The 21,754-nt window shown below is 33.0% G+C and overlaps 1 protein-coding gene across 1 annotated transcript in view; it reads left to right on the forward strand.

Annotated features, from left to right (window-relative positions):
• The first annotated feature begins 1,258 nt into the window (after nucleotides 1-1,258).
• The window catches only part of CALCRL (calcitonin receptor like receptor), a 106,201-nt gene continuing 85,705 nt past the window's right edge, over nucleotides 1,259-21,754 (forward strand). Inside the window, exon 1 of the mRNA XM_021706873.1 lies at nucleotides 1,259-1,675. The gene's annotated coding sequence lies outside the window, so the exon portion shown is untranslated. The remainder of the gene's footprint in view (nucleotides 1,676-21,754) is intronic.

Raw genomic sequence — 21,754 nt, forward strand, 5'->3', positions numbered from 1 at the left:
TATTGGTTTTAAAATGAAAGATCATGTAATAATTTTATTGTATTAATCCAGACAATAAAAATGTAACAGGAACTTCCTACATCAGAAATGTGATATTTCTTAGTTTATTTTGCCTTTACCTCCTCTGTTAGTCTACAAGGAATATGGGCACCTCATTCTTCCCCCTGCATTGTAGTAACCCATTTATCTGTGCTCTGATCTCAATATAATAAGAATTGAATGATTCTCATAATATCTTATCTATTTCTAAATGTTATGAAACTCGTCAAATCAAAGTCAGACATAAGAGATGATACATATTATTTGATCCATCTCTTCTAATTTACAGATGAGAAAATCATTGCCCAGATATAAGCAATAGCTTTCAGGGCTGCTTAGGCTCCAGGCGTTATCATTGTTGTTGCATCTTACACATTTATCACATTATAAAAGATGATAAACACATTTCGAATTTACAACATTTTTCTGACCTTATCCAGTGATTATTAAACTTCTTCAAGATAAATTATGTTTTGAGGTGAAACATTGTCTTAAAAAGTATGTTATGCTTTACATTACTCATAATATTATATTTATAAAATATCTACATTTTATTTATGGCCATTTAGAGACATAATATTATACAATTTTTTATTATACATGGTAACATAATTAGATTAAACATTTTAAAATATGTACAATTATTTTAAAATCATGAATTTTTCTTTAAAGATTATTTTCTCTAATATGGATACTTAAATATATTATGAAAAAATACACTCTATATACACACATGAGTCAGTTTTATGATACATACACACACATATACTTTTATCACGAACAAAGTAAAAAAACAACTTTAAAAACTACAGGATGAAGTTTCTTAATCTAATTGTAGAGAACTGACTGAAGAACTACATTTGATTATCAGAGTCCAAATTAATAACAGCCAGATCACAGAATTAATTATGATGAATACAGTTCTTTTATTTTTTTCCCGTGCTCTTTTATGAAGAAAGATGTGTTCAGTAAATTTTTTCCAGGATGCTTTGTATACTTTAATTCAAAACACACGCGCGCGCGCGCACACACACACACACACACACACACACACACACACACACACACACACACACACACTCCTAACTCCTTTGATTCTTTGAGCAGAATATTACATTGAGATTTCCTTCAAATCACAGGCAGCTATGTTTGGCGAGTTCTAACAGAACTCAGTAAGGTGAAAGCCAGCCGGCTTTTCCTGGTAACAATGTATTCATAGAGCCTATGATCGCTGTCTGTTCAGGCTGCTTCTTGCTCTTGTCTCAGAACAAGAAAGGAGTGCTGCTTTCCTGGGGTATGCTATTTGAGAAAGAAAGTAACCTAACACTAACTGCAGGCGGGGTCGGAGTGATGTAACAGGAAGCTCTGATGTTTCCCTTCTGCTGCTGATCACTTACAATCTGACAACACTTCCAATCTACTCAGAACAACCCTTTTCGCTCCAGCAGAGTGTCACCTCCTGCTTTAGGACCATCAAGCTCTGCTAACAGGATCTCCTCGTGCCTGAAGGATCACATTGCAAGGCACTCACTCTTTCCCACCTTGTCTGGGAAGTAAATCTGTGCTGCGGAATCTCAGAAAATCAAATTCCATCCTAAGAATATTTCACCAAGAATTTCCTTAGAAGCTGTGCTGGGTAAGTGCACTAATGAAAATAGCTATATTTATTCTATTATCATGTAGTTTGACAATGTTTCTACTACAGAATTTAGGAAGTAGCATTGAAATAATGTTGAAACATATTCCCATTTTTTCACGTCTTAGAGAAACTGTAGTATATTACCCCAAAATGTATACAAAAATCTATTACTACTAGATAATGTTTACAGTGGTATTCTAGAAAATAAATGTAACCAATAAAAACAATCTAAATGGATTAAAAGACGTATGTCTGAACAAATATCTTAATCAGAGAACAATGCCTTTTAAAATTAGCTCTACTATTAGCTAAGCTTGAATCTTGACAGCTGGAAAACATTTTTCTTCCAGGAGGGGTCTTTAAACTTTCCATATAATCAGTATTTCTAAGAAAGGGGTGAAAGAATAACTACTTATGGGGTCTCAGATTCTCACTCTGTGGTTGAACACAATGCAGAGTGTTTAAAAAGTAATCACATTAGATTTATTATATTTGCCTTCCACTTGCCATTCGACTCTCTTTGCACATGTATCTCTAACTATTGAACTAATGGAATTTTCATTGTTCGTTGTTGCCAAATGTGTTTAAATCTCTCTTTTGCTAACCTTTAGCTGTTTCTTCTGTATTTGGATTATGGGGTGGGCTACAAAAAAGCAAACAAACAAACAAAAACAAAAAACTAAGAGTTAGAAGAAGTAGAGATTTAAAAAAAATAATTCTTAATTTCAAAAACTTTAACCAAGGGAATACATCAACTTGCCTGGTATCCCTCTACAAGTTTTGAGTGAATCCAATATATCTGTAGACAAAGAAATGTAACAGAGCTTTCCCAAGCAAGCATATTAGATTATTAAATAGAGAAATTAAAGTACGTATTTTTAAAAATTATTTGGTATAAAATTTACTGAAATGTTGAGATAAAACATCTGTTAACACTCGTTCCAATAATTCAGACCATCCTGGATATTTAAGACACTAATGTCTACTTAAACAAATTGTTTGTATAGAGGTATCACAAATTTGTTTCTAAAAAAAAGTTCGATGTCAGATTTAAGTGTAAGTTATATTGACTGACATAATTTTTAATTTATATATTGTATTACCTAAATGGAATTATACTCTGCAAAATGTCCTTCAGTGGAAACATCCTGTACATAATCACCCATAATCTGGCGCATTAACAGTAGACTTACAAGCATCCCGAGTAACTCCTTGGTAATTTTTGACTCAGTTTTTCCACAAAGTTCTCAACATAATGAAAACTTTAATTAGTTCTTACATTTGTGATTATTTAAAATATTGTGGCTAACTTCTATCTTTTTTCAATCTTTGATTGTACTGAGTTCTCTGACACATGTATAGAAATGGGGAAAATGTTTTTAGAATGTGACTTTAAATAGCCATTATATAGCTGGGGGATAACATGGAAATAACACATTAAATAATCCGATTCTATGAATTAATAACAAAATTAAAACAATATTATTTTTAATACAGTTTATTTCTTAGGAGGGCCTATGTTAATATCTTATGTTATAATAAGTAATTCCCTAAACTTCTCTAATTTGTATTTAATTGCTTCCTGAAACCCTTAATTTTCTTGCATAATTTAATTAAATATTTATGACTGTACCAATAGCATGGTTTATAATCATTTTTCTTAAAAAAAAAAAAACTAGGCTATGCACATTGAAGGTAATTAGGCAAAGACATTTGAAGAAATAACCTTAAGTTTTAAATAAGAATTTGTATTATCATATTCCAAAATTTGTTTTCTTTAATGATAAGAGAATAGAGTAACAATGCATGCTTTTAGCCATAAAGACATTAATTTCTTTTTATAGGTGATACTTCCCTGTAACATCATACACTCAGAACATAGAGTCTTCAATTAGCTCTAAATATGTAAAATGAAAAACAGAATTGGGAAATTGTATGAGTAATGTGAATTGAAATATGTCTTACTTGAAATATTCTATTTCTTAAAGCGATATACCTTTTGTTACTGTTACAAGATTGTTTCTAACATATCTTGGCACGTGCCAAAGAATTATATTCAAAATTGTAATATGTATTTTTAGAAATTATAAAATTATTTATTCACTTTGAAAAAAATGAAATAACAGGAAAATTTTAACAATTAAAACTTGGTCTGTAATTTTAAAAATTATTTTAAATGAATAGCCAAGGTATATATTGTTTTCCTAATGATGATTCCTAGAATATAATGGGGATTTATTGAAGTCAATTTCTAGAATATTTAAGAGAAAGTTTGAATTCACCTGTACATATTATACTATTATGCTACTGCATAACAGAAATAATATCCAGTAAAAATTTAAAATAATATTAAGACAAAAATATTATGTTATATGCCATATATTAATGCAGAAAGGTTATCTGATAAGCAGAACTTCACTTAATGGCATTATTTTATATTTCTAACTTAGATCATATGTGAAACCATTATAGTAATTTAAGGATGGTCTTAGACCTTTATAGGAAAAATAACAAAATAATTTTTGAAGTATCAAAATATGTAGTCACTAAACAAAACTCTTTTTATACTCTATGTGTGACCTTGAATGCAGCTTGAATGGATAATTCTGTTTTTAGAGAAATAATGATTATAGTGTCAACTTTTCAGAATACAAGTATATTAAGACAACATTATTTCAAGATTTTAGAGGTACTGCTTAGCTTATCTTTAAGTGTCATTGAAAGTTGTATCATTGCAATAATGTTTATAAAAGACACTTAAGAACATCAAGTCTGTACCCTTATTGATTCTTGATTTAATCAGAATTTTGGAGAATACACTTGAGTTGGGCAAATGATACACAGCTATTTAAAACTTTTCTGTGTCTGGTTTTGAAATTCATGGGTGAACTCTAAACATTCATAATTTCTCAGGAATGATCTCTCTTTCTACCAAAGTATTTGTACCATGCTGTATTGCAAATTGTTTCAAGAAATATTCTCATTTAATATATGAAAATCTTGTGATACAATTAGGTGGAAAATGAAATTTTACTAGAAATACAAAATAAGATCTACATGCTTACCTTATAACTCCATCCTTTTCCTATTTATTCACGTGGACAACCCATTCTTGCCCAAATTCTTTCACCAATAGCAGTTAAGCAACTCAAAGTATCTGGATAGTTTTCATACCCTAATTTTAGTTTGTCTATATATAAATTGGTCAATAATTCTGAAAATATATGGTCATAATTAATGTAAAATTGAAAAAAATAGGTAGAATACAATTGATAGTGAAATTTGGAATACAAATATGAAGCTAGCATGATACGAGAAAAAAGAAGAAAATATTGGTTAGAATGTGATAATTAAATCAACAAAACCAATTTAGCTCATAAGCAATATATTTTTATATTTCATTGCAATTTCAACTTAAACAGAAATGTCAATAAATACAGGTTATAACTGTGTATGTCTAATTATGATTATAGTATATTTATTAAGTCAAACTAGGTAAAATAAACTCTATGTGTTCCTACATTTGAGAATTAAAATAAAATTAATTTTTAATTTAATAAGCTACTTCACAAAAAAGGCTAGAAATACAAAATTTTTAAGAGGGTAATGAAGTCTTACTTTCTATTATTAAGAAAAAATATCATTGGCTGTGAATTTAGTATCTGTGTTTCCTAGGTTACTAAAATTATTGTCAGATAATAAGTTGCAAATATTTTCCTGCAACACATTTCTTCAATTAGTTTGTTTACTTAAGAGACAGTATAATTCAAAACTAACAAACTAATAGATTACTGTTGCAAAAGTGGTCAAAGTATGTATTTATCTGTGAAGTGTAAAAGAAGCGTTATCTTGTTATTCCTTCTTGGTTTTAATTAAATGCATTATGCATTTTTTAATCTTACTAAAATTAAAAGAACAGAAATTCCAACCCAACTCAACCCTGCATAAGCCTAAATAAATAAATCAATATCACCTATGGTATTGTGTTAACATTGATGAATAGAGCCCAGTTTTCAGAGGTATCTTATTTACCTTGACATGGAACATTTTTTTAAAATAAAAAAAAAGTTAATATGGCGTAAATATTTGTGTAAACTTGTAGTTATTTCTCTATTCAAGATTAGATTAACCTGAGTTCAGTTGTGTTTTTTATAAAATCATAGTGAATTCTGAACATATTATTTGGTATTCTAAATAGTAATGCTCTAGTTAAATAGCAACTAGGTGGTTTATGAGTACCCATCTCCTTTACTTAGTCCCATGGAGGAGCAATAGCATATTCATAAGCACACAGGTTTGGTTTTATTAACCAAAACTAAGATAAATATGTCTCATATCCAACTACTGATTTCATAAATTTTATAGGTGTGTATTTGAACCTGTTTTCATTAATTAACCTGAGACCCATCATTATGCAGCTATTTTGAATATAATATATATTCAATTCTTCCCTCCTTACAAGAATAACTTGAAGGGAAAGTTGGAATTTTGATAAGTAACAGAGAAGAATAAATCACATTACAGTGGAAAATAGGGATTAAAACTATGGGGAAAGAATGCCATCAATGCAAAACTGTGATTTCATTTTACTTAGTAATGGAAATCTAGTACTGTAGTAACTTGTTTAATGATTTATTAGTCAATCCACACGTCTTCTTTAAAAATGTACTCTTGATGAAACATTTTGTTTTAAGTCTTTTCTAAAAATATGCCAATATACTTTATTAATTAAGGCAAAATGATAATGTATACATTTGTTTTAGAAATTTAAGGGTATGTTACTTACAGAAGTGCAATCTAATGCACTAAGGATTTAGATCATCCATATATGAACCTAAAATTCACTTCTTATTAGGTCTCCTTTCTCATCTATTAAATGGAAGTGATAATTATACTACTGTATAGGGTTTTGAGAGTAATCCATGAAATAATACAACCTACTCATAAGACAGAAAGAGTGAACACGTGGTTTATAGTTAAAGTTTTTAGAGGGAATAACACTTTTGCCATTATATAGTACATGCCAGAACCTAATAAAACTGATATTATTAATTACCATTTCTATAAACTTGAGTACTTAAAAAGTGCCTTAATATGAACAATTTTAAAAGGTGTATGAAACAAAAATTATTGTGTTTCTTTCTTTTACACATAAAATCCATTCACACAACTCTCATTGACAAAGCTACGGTTTTAACCTACATCTATTATGACTCTAAATCCTAAATATTTTGTTATACTATTGTGTATTTTCTATAAGTAGTCCTTATATTACTGATTTTGTGCCTAGTCAAAAAAGGATAGTGATTTATCAAATTTAAACTGAATCTTTTCTAAGACAAGATAATAAACATAAATTTATTTACACATATTTATTTATGTGACATATGAATTTTGTGGACCATAGTATATTAGATGTAAATTAAATGTGTATCAATTTTTAGTTTTGACTGTTATAACAGCTGCAGAAGCTCAGAATGAAAAGAACATTAAGATGAGCCAATAAATTGAATTTTAGGATTCCAAGTTTTGTCAGCTATTATGTTTTTGTAAAAATGTCTTTATTACAGGCACTTTTTACTACTACCTAGTAGTAGACACATTTTCTGATGTATTACATTTCAAAAACACAAAGAAAAAGTACCCGTACAATAGGATAGCAAAAACACACTTAGTTTAACATAATTTATTCCAAGAACTTGTTGCTGAATATTTTATAAATTATGAACCATACTAAGAATTTAATGAAAACTATAAACTTTTTCTCCAGAGACAATAAACTGAATTCATGGAGACATATTTTGCATATAGTTTCATGAGTTTCATGGCATCTTCCTTTTTAATGGATCTATTAAGTGTTCTTGGACTCACAGTTTAACAAACCTATGTTCCAGTTAATTCACATGACAATCACTCTCTGAGAATGAGGTAAATTTTATGTATATATTTTTTCAGCCACCTCCAGTACTTTTATAGATCAGACACTAAGTGACAGTTCTCAAAACATAGACATAGACATCAGAAACAAATAGCCTATAAGATTATTTCCATCAAAGAGATGACAGGACTGCAGGAAAATCTAGAAAAATCTGTATAGTAGGTACAGTCTGCAATTGGTAATTTCCATCTCCCTTTCTGTATCCCTCTCCATCGATGGAGTTTTCTTGCTTACCCCTGCCTAACCCTCCTCACTTTGCCTCCAAACCATATGCCCAGTAACCACATTCTGCCTCTCGGAAGTCAAGAGTAGCAAAGTTTCCTGTATGACTTCTAAAATTTCTCTTCTATCAAATTAAAACTTGGTATTATTGAAGTGTGTTTTATTTGGGAGAAGAATACATTCTGATTTCTATTCACACCAGCCTTTTATCCTGTCTGAGTACATATACATTTTAATTTATGTGCATATGGAGTTATTTCTATTAGGGGATGCTGGGATTAAACAGCATGGTCCTCAATTTAACAAGTACTTAGGATGTGCCAGGCCTCTTGTTAGGTGTTAAAGGTGAGAAAGACAGGTCCCCTGCTCTGGACAGCATCACCTCCACCTCAATGTCATGCAAAGACAGTGCCAATAAAAGTGTAAACTCTTAATCCATACTGCTGTCCGCCACTCTATTTTTCAACTTGTCACAAGATCAGGACTCAATGTCTTAACTAGGTTGTTCTCTAAAATTGCAAAATCTGACAAATCAGATATTTTAATGCTTTATAAATTGATATATATGCAAATAAAATGTTTATATTTATTAGCTTAAGAAACCTTGAGTTATTCATTCACACTTTAAAAAATCTAAAAAAGCAATCTAATACATTCTACTTTGTTCAAAATTCTATGTGCCTTAGTTACGATATTATGACATATCTCCTTTTCAACTGCTTTTAATAAAATTTTAACCTTTCACATTTGGAGAGAAAATATTTCCTTGCATCTAAATCTTTTTAAATTTTGTATTTATTTTTTTATTATAAATATGTGGGGTACAATTCAGGGCTAGGTATTCAAACAATGATTATGCAGGTACCCTTGTTGATGAGCTATGCCCCTCCCTCCCCTAGCAGTTTCCCTCAACCGCCAATCCCACTCCCCCTCCCCTGACAGTTTCCCACTACTGCCAATTGCTTTCTTACAGTATTATAATTGTTCAAGGTCCACTTATGAGTGAGAATGTAGGGTACTCTGTTCTTTGTTTCTGTGATAGATCACTGAGTATGATCGACCCTAACTCCATTCAAGTTGCTGCAAAGTCCATGTTTGTCCTTCTTTATGGCTGTGTCTAATTCTATTGTACACATCGTGGTTATTTATTAAAAGTCATTAATTTTTAAAGGAAGATGAATGTGGTTAAGGAAAATAATATTCTTAAGAATAAAGCTTTAAAGAATATTGGCCTTCATTAATTTGAACAAGAAGACAGACCTTCAAATGAGCTATGAGCACATATTAAGGTCTGGAATAACCTGACAGGAGTGAAATACATAAAATGATTTTTTTCCTAAACATTGTTTAATTTTGTAGTTAATTGGATTTCTCACAATAGTTAACTTCCTTAATTATATACTTTCCAAAAGGATATCCTGTACTATGTTCCATGTTATCAGTGTGAAGTCTTTTTTATCACAAAAGCAACATATGCCTGTATTTAATGAACGAAGTTCCAGTCTAATTTCTTCAAAATAAATATATCAAAATTAACAGAGTTTATATTTGAGTACTGATATAACTCATGCATTCTTCAAAAATATCCAGTAAATGTGTAATTTTTTAATATTAATTCTGAAAGCTAAATTTGTACAGCAAGTTCTTGATGGTTTTAATCCCACTACCATAAAAGCCTTCATGTGTTCAAAACCTTTAATGTGATTGTGGTTTCTGAAGCTGCATCCCTGAGTAAGCTAAATACATCTAGTTAATGGGTTTCTAACGTAGAAATAGGAGAATCCAGCTCAATGTGTCCTCAGAAGTTTTATTAAATCGAATCATGATATAGGTCTTTAAATGGCATATACTTTAAAAATAAAATATGTTACATTTTTACACTTAGATAACATTCTGCTCCCAATCACCCAAAGTAGCTCAGACTTAATGGATTTTCCTACATCATGGTCTACATTATTCTTTCAGAAAAAATTGTACAATGTTCTAGTGGTGGAAGAAAACAGTCTTTATAACACACATGTTTTTTTAGCTGAATAACTATTACAGTATATCAATTCCAGGTTGAATAACTATTGGTAACAAAATGTATAATAAGCAACAAAGATCATTGTGTCTCATATTATATTATTGATACAATATTAAAATAGGAATTGATAAAAAGTACTTATTTGAATAAGTTAAATAAATTTCTAAATTTATCATGCCTCCTTTTTTCTGCTGTTCATCACATATTCATCATAACAGCATCAGAATATGAAAAAAATGCTGATTTTATTTTCTGTAAACCTATCATTTTTGAATTCCAGATTTAATGTCTCTTTTTCCAGTTGTTGGGTCTCTGGACAAGTGTACTGCTTGCTAGTACTTCTGTTAGAAATTGGTATAAATTTAAAGGAAGATATGCATGTTATCTAAAGAGGATTGAAAATTATCTGTGGGTTTCTGTAAATGAGCATAAAATGCTCTTCTCCTGGATATCCATGTGCCTAAGTCCCTCACCTCCTTGCATCTTGCTCAGATGTAAACTCTTCTATGAGGCCAACCCTGAACCTACTGAAAATCACACAATGGAATATTATGCAGCCATAAAGAAGAACAAAATCATGAACTTCGCAGCAACCTGGATGGAATTAGAGTCTGTAATACTGAGTGATCTTTCACAGAAACAAAGAACTGAGTATCAAATGTTCTCACTCATAAGTGAACCTTGAACAACCACTGCAATACTATAAGAATAGGATTAGCTGGGCTCGGTGGCTCAGCCTGTAATCCCGCGCTTTGGGAGGCTGAGTGGATTGCCTGAGCCCGCGGATTCGAGATCCACCTGGGCAACTTGGCAAGACCTCATCTCTACAATAAATCAAAAAATTAGCCAGGTACGCGCCTGTAGTTCCAGCTACTTGGAAGGCTGAGGCGAAAGGATCTCCAGTGCACAGCAGGTCGAGGCTGCGGTGACCGGGAGCGGCCACTGCACTCCAGCCTAGGCGACAGAGAGAGACTCCAACTAAAAAAATTAAAAAATAAATAGGATTGACTGTAGTGGGAAATTGTGGGGGTTGGGGGGGAGGCGGGATTGGCAGTAGTGGAAATCTGCCTGGGGAAGTGGGGCACACCTCATCAACAAGGGTACCCGCACAGTGAATATTTGTACACCTAACCCTGAAATGTACCCCACAATTTTAAAATAAAAAAATTTTAAAGTTTAAAAAAAAGAAAGGAAAAAAAAGCAGGTTGAAAAAACTGTTCCCCACATCTTTAAAATAAGTGAACGAAAAGAAAAGAAAAAGAAAAAAATATTAAAATTGAGTAATAAAATGAGATTTAGATTTACAAAAAAAAAGAAAGAAAATCAACCTGTGCCTGCACCCCCACAAACCTCTTATCCTCTCCATCTATTTTATGTTGTCCTAGCTTTTTCTTCTAACACCACCTTGCAACAAACCATCTACTATAATTTAAATATTTGCAATGTTATTGTTTATTTTCTGTCTATCTCACTAACATGTAAGCTCTACTAGTACAAGGTATTCTGCCTGTGTTTTTTTCTAATATATTCAAAGCACCAAGCTAAGTCCACACATAGTAGGTGCTTAAAAGTTAGTAATACATAATTAAATGAATGAATGGATGCTTCTTTATATCAATCCCTACATCGCTGAAAACTGTGTATTAATTTGAGGTGATTTTGTCTGCAGTATGCAATAGACACTAGAGCTGGATTTCTGAAGGTTTTAGACTCACTGTACATGTCCAAAGAGAAAATATTCAGAAATTAATTACCATTCTATTATTCTTAGGTCAACCTAATGTTTATTTCTTCACTGTCTTCTTAAGGAAAAGGAAATTAGAAAAGATGCTTTCTGTAATGTTCTTGGTGTTCAAGTTTCACTGAATTCCATGGAGTGAGCTTTGAAACTAGGGTAAATTAGGTTTCCCAGTATTTTAACACAGAATGTTGAAGCCTTTCCCCAATTGGTCAAACAATGGCTAATATTGGCAGAATTTCTTGTTGAAACTGGCAGCCTTGCCAACTGTTGCCTCCCAACAAAAGCCTTCCTCCATTAATATTACCTTTCAGGACAATAGCACTAAAGACTCCATAGAAGAATTAAAAAACACAACTGAGCAATGAAATTGAAAGAAAGTAAATCAATCTTTGATAAAAGCATATATGGCAAAATTCAAATTCTGTTTAATTGGCAAAACGTTTTACATCCATTAAGTAAACAATGAGTTGCATATTTATTAATCTGTAATTTACCAAGCTTTTAAGGATTGCTTGATGAATATTTAAATTCTATAAAGAATGCCAAATGTCAATGACCTTACATCATTATATAGTTTTAGACATTTTCTAAATTTAAAGTCAAAAGGCTATATTATAAATTGAAATATATATTTGTAATAAATGAAATCATTATTTGAGAGCTTCATGATTGATTTTCACAAAATATATCTATGAATTGACACAACTCATATTATAGTAATATATCATTTTTTCCAATTTAGATTCCTCGTTTTTTGAGATTAGTGGAGCTAAGTTTATTGTTTTCTTTTTTAAAAGAATGTTATAGATTAATTCACCTAGAAATATTACTATTGGCTGGGTGCAGTGGCTCATGCTTATAATCCAAGCACTTTGGGAGGCCAAGGTGAGAGGATAGCCTGAGCCCACAGGTTTGAAACCAGCCTGGGCAACTTGGCAAGACCTCATCTCTACAATAAATCAAAAAAATTAGCTGGGCATGGTGGTGCGAGCCTGTAGTTCCAGCTACTTGGAAGGCTGAGGTGAAAGGATCACCTGAGCCCAGCAGATCGAGGCTGTGGTGGCCGTGAGCATGCCACTGCACTCCAGCCTGGATGACAGAGTGAGACTCCAATTAAAAAATATATATACATATATATATAAAACTACTAAAGTAATGAAATATATATATACTAAATATATATAACTAAAGTTTTTTTCTTCTAAACCCATAAACAATAATTTTTCTTTAATAAAAATGCTAATTATCAAAATATGTTTATAGTATTCTGATTAAAATATGTATATAAAATGGGTTAAAATTGTATTTTTATGGTTCTTCAGCAAATTTTCTAATAGCATGATTTGCTGGATTTTAAACCATTCACAACACACTTGTTTGGATTAACCACTTCTCTGTCTTAGATGAAACATTGTTCAAATGTATAATCAATAATTAAAGGGCTTCTTTCATCCCCCATTCTTTCTTGTCCTTTAATTCTCAAACTTCTGGCTTTATTTGATGTAGTCATTATTGAATAGTGCACTTATGATAAAGTTCTTTTTATAAAAACATAAATATAATATCTTTACAAAAGCTATATATTAAGAATTAGTCTGTACTCAATGTTTTTCTGGTATGTTTATATTTAGCAAGGCAACACTATAGTCTACAACATATTTTGTTTATGAGAGTAGCTTAAAATAAAATAAGATGTCTTTAAAAGGACAAAGGAGTGACAATTTCTAATCCGAATAATAGAAAAAACACTTAAAATAAACTTTATGTAAATAAAAGCCTTGTTAGTTATTTCAGCTTAAGCAGTTTGCACTTAAAATTTAAGTGCAAAGATGACTTATTTTTCATGGTGGGCAGAGGAACTTCCCACTTTCTCATGCTAGTACCAGTCCCAACAATGACAAATGGTTACTCCTAGTATTCCTATTCAGAAGAAGGCTGTGCCAGAATATTTGTTCTCTCTCATCTAGATTCAGCAGAGACACCAAATATTTGTGAAAGCCTTTTCTAACAAAATACTACTTGTAGACTGAAGAAAGACTATTTTGAATTTTGAGTAATTGTAACTAAATTAGGTGTAAAAATCTTTGCTATAAATTCTAAACAGTTTGCTAATTATTACAATTTGCTCTTCATTGCATGGTGGATTTTAGGGTACAGTATAAAATTCAGATCTGTTTTAGTAGCCCTTTAGCTCTTAAGTATCCTGGACCACCTTGACTATGGTAAGCATGTCTATTCTAGGAGATTGACACTAACATCAGAGACATAACTTGCTAGCCTATGGCATGAAATGTGTCCTTGAATCAATCTGTAAATCAAGATGTTGCCCACAAACAAAAGTTATTAACAATTATCTGATAACTCCTACTTAACAATTTATATTGCTAACTAGTTCCTTACTTCAAATGTTTCTAAAGTGCATGTGCTTTCATGTTTATATGTATCACAATTTTTAAACATATACTTCAAACATTTTACAGACTCTAAACTTTTCTCCCTTTAAGTATATTCGGAACACTACATTTTGTTATAAGTCTATTGAGAGTGGCTTTGACAGATGGCAAGGTGAAAGGTTTGGAGATTTACCCCAAATTTCATCTAATTTGATAAAATTAGCAATGAAAGGAACAGCCGGGCTCGGTGGCTCAGCCTGTAATCCCACGCTTTGGGAGGCCAAGGTGAGTGAATTGCCTGAGCCTGCGGGTTAGAGACCCACCTGGGCAAATTGGCGAGACCTCATCTCTACAATAAATCAAAAAAATTAGTTGGGCGTGGGAGCGCGCGCCGGTAGTTCTGGCTACTTGGAAAGCTGAGGCGGAAGGATCGCTGGAGCCCAGCAAGTCAAGGTTGCAGTGGCCGGGAGCCCCCACTGTACTCCTGTCTGGGTGACAGAGTGAGACTCCAACTCAAAAAAAAAAGCAAAAGAAAAGAAAAGAAATGAAAGGAACAAGGCTAGAAAGTGAAGGGCCAATTGTGAGTGCAGAGAATATCCAGAAAAATTTTCATATGTAGAATAGAAAGTTATGCTGTAAGAATAAAATTAACTTAGTGATTATTGCTTACTGAGTGAAAAGATTGATATTAAACCAGAGGGAAGTTTAGAATTTGAAAGAAACCAGAAAAAGAAAGGGAGAGTGAACAGAATAAAGTGAGAAGAAGAGAGAGAAGATAAAAAGAGAAGTTCTAAAAGAAACTATATCGGTTCCAATTAGACATTTTTCATTTGCCAGAAAAGTTAGGATATAAAAAATCCAATGTTGCATCACATAAATTAAGATGAGATGCTTTGGAAACATGGCCATAGACAACGGGTCCTCCAATGGGTACCATTTTTAGTTGCTGTGCAAAAATATTTTCCGGGTGCTTGGTCTAAAATTTTGCATGGGAAAGCATCTGCTGTTTCAGAAATGATGTTGAGTGTTATGTTTAAGAGGTTATCCCTTCTGAAAAGAGCAAAGAAGTGTTTGTTAATAATTTGGGGAAGCAAATGCCACCTACTGGGTGGCAGTCACTGCCTTCATGTTCTGAGAACTGTAGCCAATTCATCAAGATAATGACTACTTTTAAGTTGCAAGTCTGAGTATCTCAGGATACTTTCTCAACAGGTTGGGCCATATTAATCATGCTTCATTTAAAGAGGCAGGCTGTTTGGTAAAATGAAAATCTTTCAGCGTGTTCCAAACCTACTAGTCTGCAGTAGCTCAACAGATAGATGGAGGTGATGCTTGAAAAGTCCTCATGTGCTGTGAAAAAGCTTTCTCTATCTAAACTCTGGATATTGTGTGAATAAGGCATAAGAACACATTAGAACAAGAGTGTTAAAAGGGCACACGTTTCAATCAAGTAATGGTCATTATAAAGAACCAAACAATAAGTTTAAGCTGAACTACCTACATAAGTAGCAAGAGATATATAATACTTTCCCTTTTAATTCTAGGATGGGAATTATTAGTTTGGTGCTTTGGAGGCAATAAAGTCTCAGGAACTTGGTAACAATCTAAAATACATCTCTGTAGACCCCTTTCTCTTTCATTGGATTTTTAAGGGTAAATAGACACACACACACTTACACACATGTACATTAATGAATAAAGGGCTCCAAAATTTCCTCCATATCACTGGGAAAGTAACCTGAAATCAAGTATAATTTACATACTTTAATCACATAGTAACTTTCAAATTGAATCAGTCCTGTGGTTCCACCTCCCAGCCAAACCCCTTGATCTATCCCAAGTAAATTGCATTTCATATATTTTGGTCTGTAGATTCACAACTAATACATGACTTCAGACTAAGAAATCACACTCTAAATACCTTTCTACAAAAACTTTTTGAAACTTATAAATCTCATAGAATATTCTATATAGTATAAATATATATATACATATATAAATAAATAAACATATGCATGCTAGCCCTGAACTTCTCCATGCTACTCTTCCCTGAATTACTCACACATACACTCCCAGAAGTAAACCATTATGCTAAACTTGTACTTACTCATTTCTTTGGTTTACTATGGTTTTAACACATATACATTTGTGTGCTTCTATGCAACATATTATCCCATTTTGCTGTTTTTATTTTTATGTTTATGAAAGTGGAATCATCTTGAATATATTCTTTGGAGACTTGCATCTTCCATCCAGCTCAGTGGTCTTGAGCTGAATCATTGTGACTGGGTATAGCTGCAGATTTTTTCTTTTCACTGTTACAGTGTTCCGTTGTAGGAATGTACAGCAATGTGTCTAGCCTTTCTCCTGCTAAGGGACGTTTAGATTACTTCCACAGGTTTGCTGTAACAAACAATGAAGCTATAATTTTTTAAACATATCTCCTGGTACAGTGTCTGAGTTTCTTTAGGAGACATATTTATGAGGGGGATTTCAGGATCCCAGCAATTCAAAGTGCTTGTACCAGTTTTTACTCCCACTGACAGTGTATGAGGTTTCTGTTGCTTTATGTCCTTTCCAGGACCATGTTTTATTGTCAAACTTTTTTCACTTTTGCTAGTTTACTGAGTATACAATAGTATTTCACTGTGGTTTTAATTTGCATTTTCCTGATTGTGAATCACAGTGAATTTGTATACAAAATGAATCAAAAATTTCCCCTAAAACATTTGTTTCTGAATGGGTAGTAGTGACTTAATGTTGTAGGATTATAGTTAAACTACTTTTTGCTTATGATTATTTAAGAGAAGGAGTAACCATCTCTCTTTGTTTAGGTGGTCCAGGGTAAGGATAACATATGTTGTGCTGCTTTTAAAACTGGTAGTGCATAAATAGCATTTCTTTCTCAGCATGAGCAAGAACAAAGATTGATAATAACTAATAATCCTAACTTCCCATTTCTCTTTATTAAAAGATTCCATCAAATGCCTATCTAAATCTTGTCTGAAAAATAAAGGGAAAAACTGAGTAACTTCCTTCAGGAATGTGTGTGGGGAGGTTGCATTCTTTTTTAAAAATTGTTTGAGTATTTTTAATAGTTTATGAAGCTTACAAATCTCTTTAAAATGATTGTGTTTCTCTTTCTACCTGTTGTAAAAATTATTTCTTAAACATCAAAACATAGAAAGTATTGGAGTTTGTGTGTCTGTCACATAATTCTTTATTTTGGAATTTACTTGATTGCCTTTACTGTCATTGGCTGAATTTAACCAATGATTTTCTTCAAGGTTTTTATTTGTACTTAATAAATATACTTAGATTTCTATTTTTTTCTTAATCTTAATCATTGTGCTTCACCATGGCAACATTACACCAAGAAGGTTTAGTTATTATTCTTATTTGCTGTATTTCTTTTCTATGTTTTTCCACTTAGTTGATTTTTATTTTGATTTTCTGATTTTGATTTTATTACCCAATAATTGCTTCACCCACTTTTTGAACTTGAACAAAATTAGCTTTTTCTTTTGAGTTTTCTCTAGGTATCTTTATCATTTTTATTAGGCATTTATAATGTTTTCTTTTTTTTCTTTCTTCTTGAATATTAATCTACTTCACTACATAATTTGATACTACAGATACTGTTATCTTTTTGGAAAAAGTGGTAGTAAGAGTACGCTGACACATACACTGCAATTTTATTAATATGTGCAACACATTTACTAACCAAAAGTCACTCATCAAAGCATGTGATAGCCAGAAGTGACTATTTACATATCTAAAACACCAATCGAGTGGAAAGATCCTTTCATAGCATTTTTATCTGGGATGAAAAATGAAATTTCTAGACCATGCAGACAAAATAAATGCTCCTCAGTTACTTCTATTTCTAGTGACATTTTCTAGCAAGTTGGGAAAATACTCAAAATAAACATCAACTTTGAACCTTCTGACTTCTGTATGCATACGAATCAAGGCTGCGACTAACATGAATTTTTTATTTTTTCCAAAATAGCTTTTAGAAAATCCAGATTCTAAATATAGCCATGTGTCACTTAACGATGGGGATAAGTTCTGAGACATGTGTTGTTACACAGTTCAGGGGTTGTGTGAACATCATACAATGTACTTACACAACCTAGCTAGTATAGCCTACTATATGCCTAGGCCACATGGTATAGCCTACTGCTCCTAGGCTACAAACCTCTACAGCATGTGACTATATCGAATGTTGTAGGCAGCTGTAACACAGTGTTATGCATTTACGTATCTAAACATATCAAAACATAAAAAAATGCAGTAAAAATATGGAATTATAATCTTACAGGCCCACAGTCATATATATGGTCTGTTGTGAATTGAAACAGAGATTACTTTTAATAATAATAAGCTTTCTGACTACTTCAGAATGTTCACATAAGCATCTCTATTGGCTTGATAGAAATCCTTGGCAGGTCCTTGGAAGGCTGAGGCAGAAGGATCGTCTGAGCCCAGCAGGTAGAAACTGTGGTGGCCGTGAGTGTGCCACTGCACTCCAGCCGGGCAACAAGAGTGAGATTCCATCTTAAAAATAAATAAATAAATAAATCCTTGGCAGGAACTCATATTGTCATTATGCATAGCAGCAAATGGATGTTCAATAAAGGTGAGGTCAATAGCCTCTCAGATTGCAATATAAGTTAATTGAGACGAATAATTTGCAAAATGTAATTCTGATATTTTTTTAAGTTTTAAAATTCCAAATACTGTTTTAAAAATCTCAAAGCAGGCCGGGGGTGGTGGCTCAAGCCTGTAATCCCAGCACTTTGGGAGGATGAGGCAAGAGGATTGCCTGAGCCCAAGGGTTCAAGACTAGCCTGGGCAACTTGGCGAGACCTTGTTTCTTCAATAAATCAAAAAAATTAGCCATGCATAGTGGCGCATGCCTGTGGTTCCAGCTGTTTGGAAGACTGAGGTTGAAGGATCACCTGAGCCCAGCTGGTCGAGGGCTGTGGTGGCCATGAGTGTGCCACTGCACTCCAGCCTGGGCATCAGAGTGAGACTCTGACTACACACACACACACACACACACACACACACACGCAAGGTAAACTAGATCATAGTATTATCTTGCTTTCATCATTACTTTGAACCTGGAAAGATGTATATAAACCATATTTATATATATCCAATCTTTGTTTAGCAGTGGATGAATTTAACTTGTTGGTAATGCCCTATGTTTAAAGAGTTTAAAATCCATTACAGACATGATCCAGGTTCTGGATTCCTCTTTGATCAGGTTCTTGACCACTCTTTGGCCGCATTCACACCATTGTGACCATGTTCACCATCTTTCTGTACTTTGAACCAGCTAAATCTTTGATTTCCCATCAAAACCATGACTAAGTCATCCTTTCTTCTGGAAACAACCTTTTTCCTGAATATTCTATGCTGTACTCCCTTCAGGTGACTCAAATGCCACCTCTTCAGAGAGGTTTCCATGATTATCCTATCTTGTATACCACCATCATACCCTTCTTTCTATACTCACTTGGCCTGCTTTATTTTTCTTGATAGCATTTATCACCACTGGACTTTTTATTATTTATTTGTTTCTGTCTGTCTTCTGCTTATAAGCTCCAAGAGGGCAGGAACTGCCCTATCCCCAGTTCCTAGGTCAGAACCATGCATACATAGTGCTAATTCTTTGAAAACAGGGACTATCTGTCTCTGTGTCTGTATCCTCAGAGTCCCAATCGTAGGACATAAAATGCCAAGAACAAAATTATTGGTTACTTCTGGGTTAGCATGGTGATAACCTAAATGTACCTGATCCATCTTCTCCCAACTTTCCTTTCTCGTGTACCATTTAAAATAGGTATGTTAATTTTTTTTTTTTTTTTTTTTTTTGAGTTGGAGTCTCACTTGGTCGCCCAGACTGGAGTGCAGTGGCCGCTCCCGGCCACCGCAGCCTCGACCTGCTGGGCACTGGCGATCCTTCTGCCTCAACCTTCCGAGTAGCCGGAATTACAGGCATGCGCTACCATGCCCGGCTGATTTTTTGATTTATTGTAGAGATGAGGTCTCGCTGCCCAGGCGGGTCTCGAACCTGCGGGCTCAGGCAATCCACTCACCACAGCCTCCCAAAGGCGCGGGATTACAGGCTGAGCCACCGAGCCCGGCTATGTTAATTATTTTAACAGAGAAATGCACTAGTCTTACCATCCATTAATGGCATTACCAAATTCACAGAACTGTTCTCTTGTCATTTAGGGTCCTACGATGATACACCACCCACTTGTGCTGCCAACTGTCAAAACTTTGGACGGCTCTACTTTCAGGTATTGCATACATTACAAAAGAAGATTTACGAACTACTCTTAGTTATGTGTTTCATTTTCAACAGAGCCGAGGCTTACTATGTTAACAATAGTAAGAAAGATTTCACAGGATGACATGCAGTTAACTTCTGAATAAATAATATCTTGAAAGGCAATCTAACAAATGCTGATACAGATGGAATTATGCCCAAGTCAAACTTACAAAATCATGTCCTTCGGGCTTTGGGGAGTGGACATAGACCCCAAGTTCCTGTTCTTATTGTACCTAAGAGTGTACAATTAATTTGAATATCTCCTATCAGATTTAATAACATGAGTAGTTATATAATATTAGCCACAGGCATCATACATATGTGTATTACAGACAATTTACTGTAACTATATATATGATATGTTATGTTTAATATTGTAAAATAATAAGGCTAAGTTGCTCATGTGAACTGAATTCCTTTCCTCTGTAGAGCTCTTTGTTTTCTGATTCACAATCATTGTTATATTCCTGTAAATGGATGTAAAACTTTCTCATAATTGGAACATGCATGGATATATTTTTTATAAACAAAGTCCAGGAAAACGAGGGAGATGAGTTGTTTAAAAAATTTAAACTACTCTAAATATTATTTTTAGACCTCCCCGGCAAAGCAGTTTCTATTTCAATCTTAGGTATTAACCACAAGCTTAAGGGGTATTGGTGCCTCCCAAAAGGCTACTGTTCCAGACAGGTGTGATTCTTATTTATGTTTGTCATTATAGTACCATGGCATGTAAAATATCAATTATGCAATTATTATTACACTTCATAGCTCTCTTCCCTACAAAAATTAGTGTAGATTTCTTGCCCTAACTTAATTTTAGACAGTAAAATGTTTAACAATTCAATTATGTATCATCCTGATGATAAACTATAATAATATTAGTAAAAACCAAAGGCTACTAAATTATTTTCTATTATATTCAGAGCTTGGTGACATAATGCCTTTATCTGTACTTAAGCTGTGCTTTTTTTTTTTTTTTTAATTTTGCTTTCCCAAGTCATCCTGCTGGATCCAAAAATAGACCCTGTTGAATTGTTCTTTCTCCCACTTCATGTCTTTGGAAACTCATCATTGTTGTTCTGTCCTTTAATGTGTCAGCTTCCTTTGCACATTACATTTCACATGACTCACTGTTCCTTAGAGCAAGGTCTCAATGCTCAGAATGCCTACTTACATCTGACAGCTGGCTTTTTCTTCTTGAAGTTTTTTGTTTTTAATGTGAAGTGGTGTCAGATCAATTTTTATAAGGTCCCAATTTTGCTTAACAAAGATATATAGAAAAGAGAATAGAATAGAAGATAATTCACTAGCCAGGAAATAACTGATTTTGGCCATCCACTGTCTGTGTGGACCAGTCATGTCTACATGGGGAAATTAAGAGCATTGTACTTTATGGTTTTTTAT

This window comes from Carlito syrichta, unplaced genomic scaffold (assembly GCF_000164805.1).
Source record: "Carlito syrichta isolate Samal-C Ts95f unplaced genomic scaffold, Tarsius_syrichta-2.0.1 Scaffold316189, whole genome shotgun sequence".
Classification (NCBI taxonomy): Eukaryota; Metazoa; Chordata; class Mammalia; order Primates; family Tarsiidae; genus Carlito; species Carlito syrichta.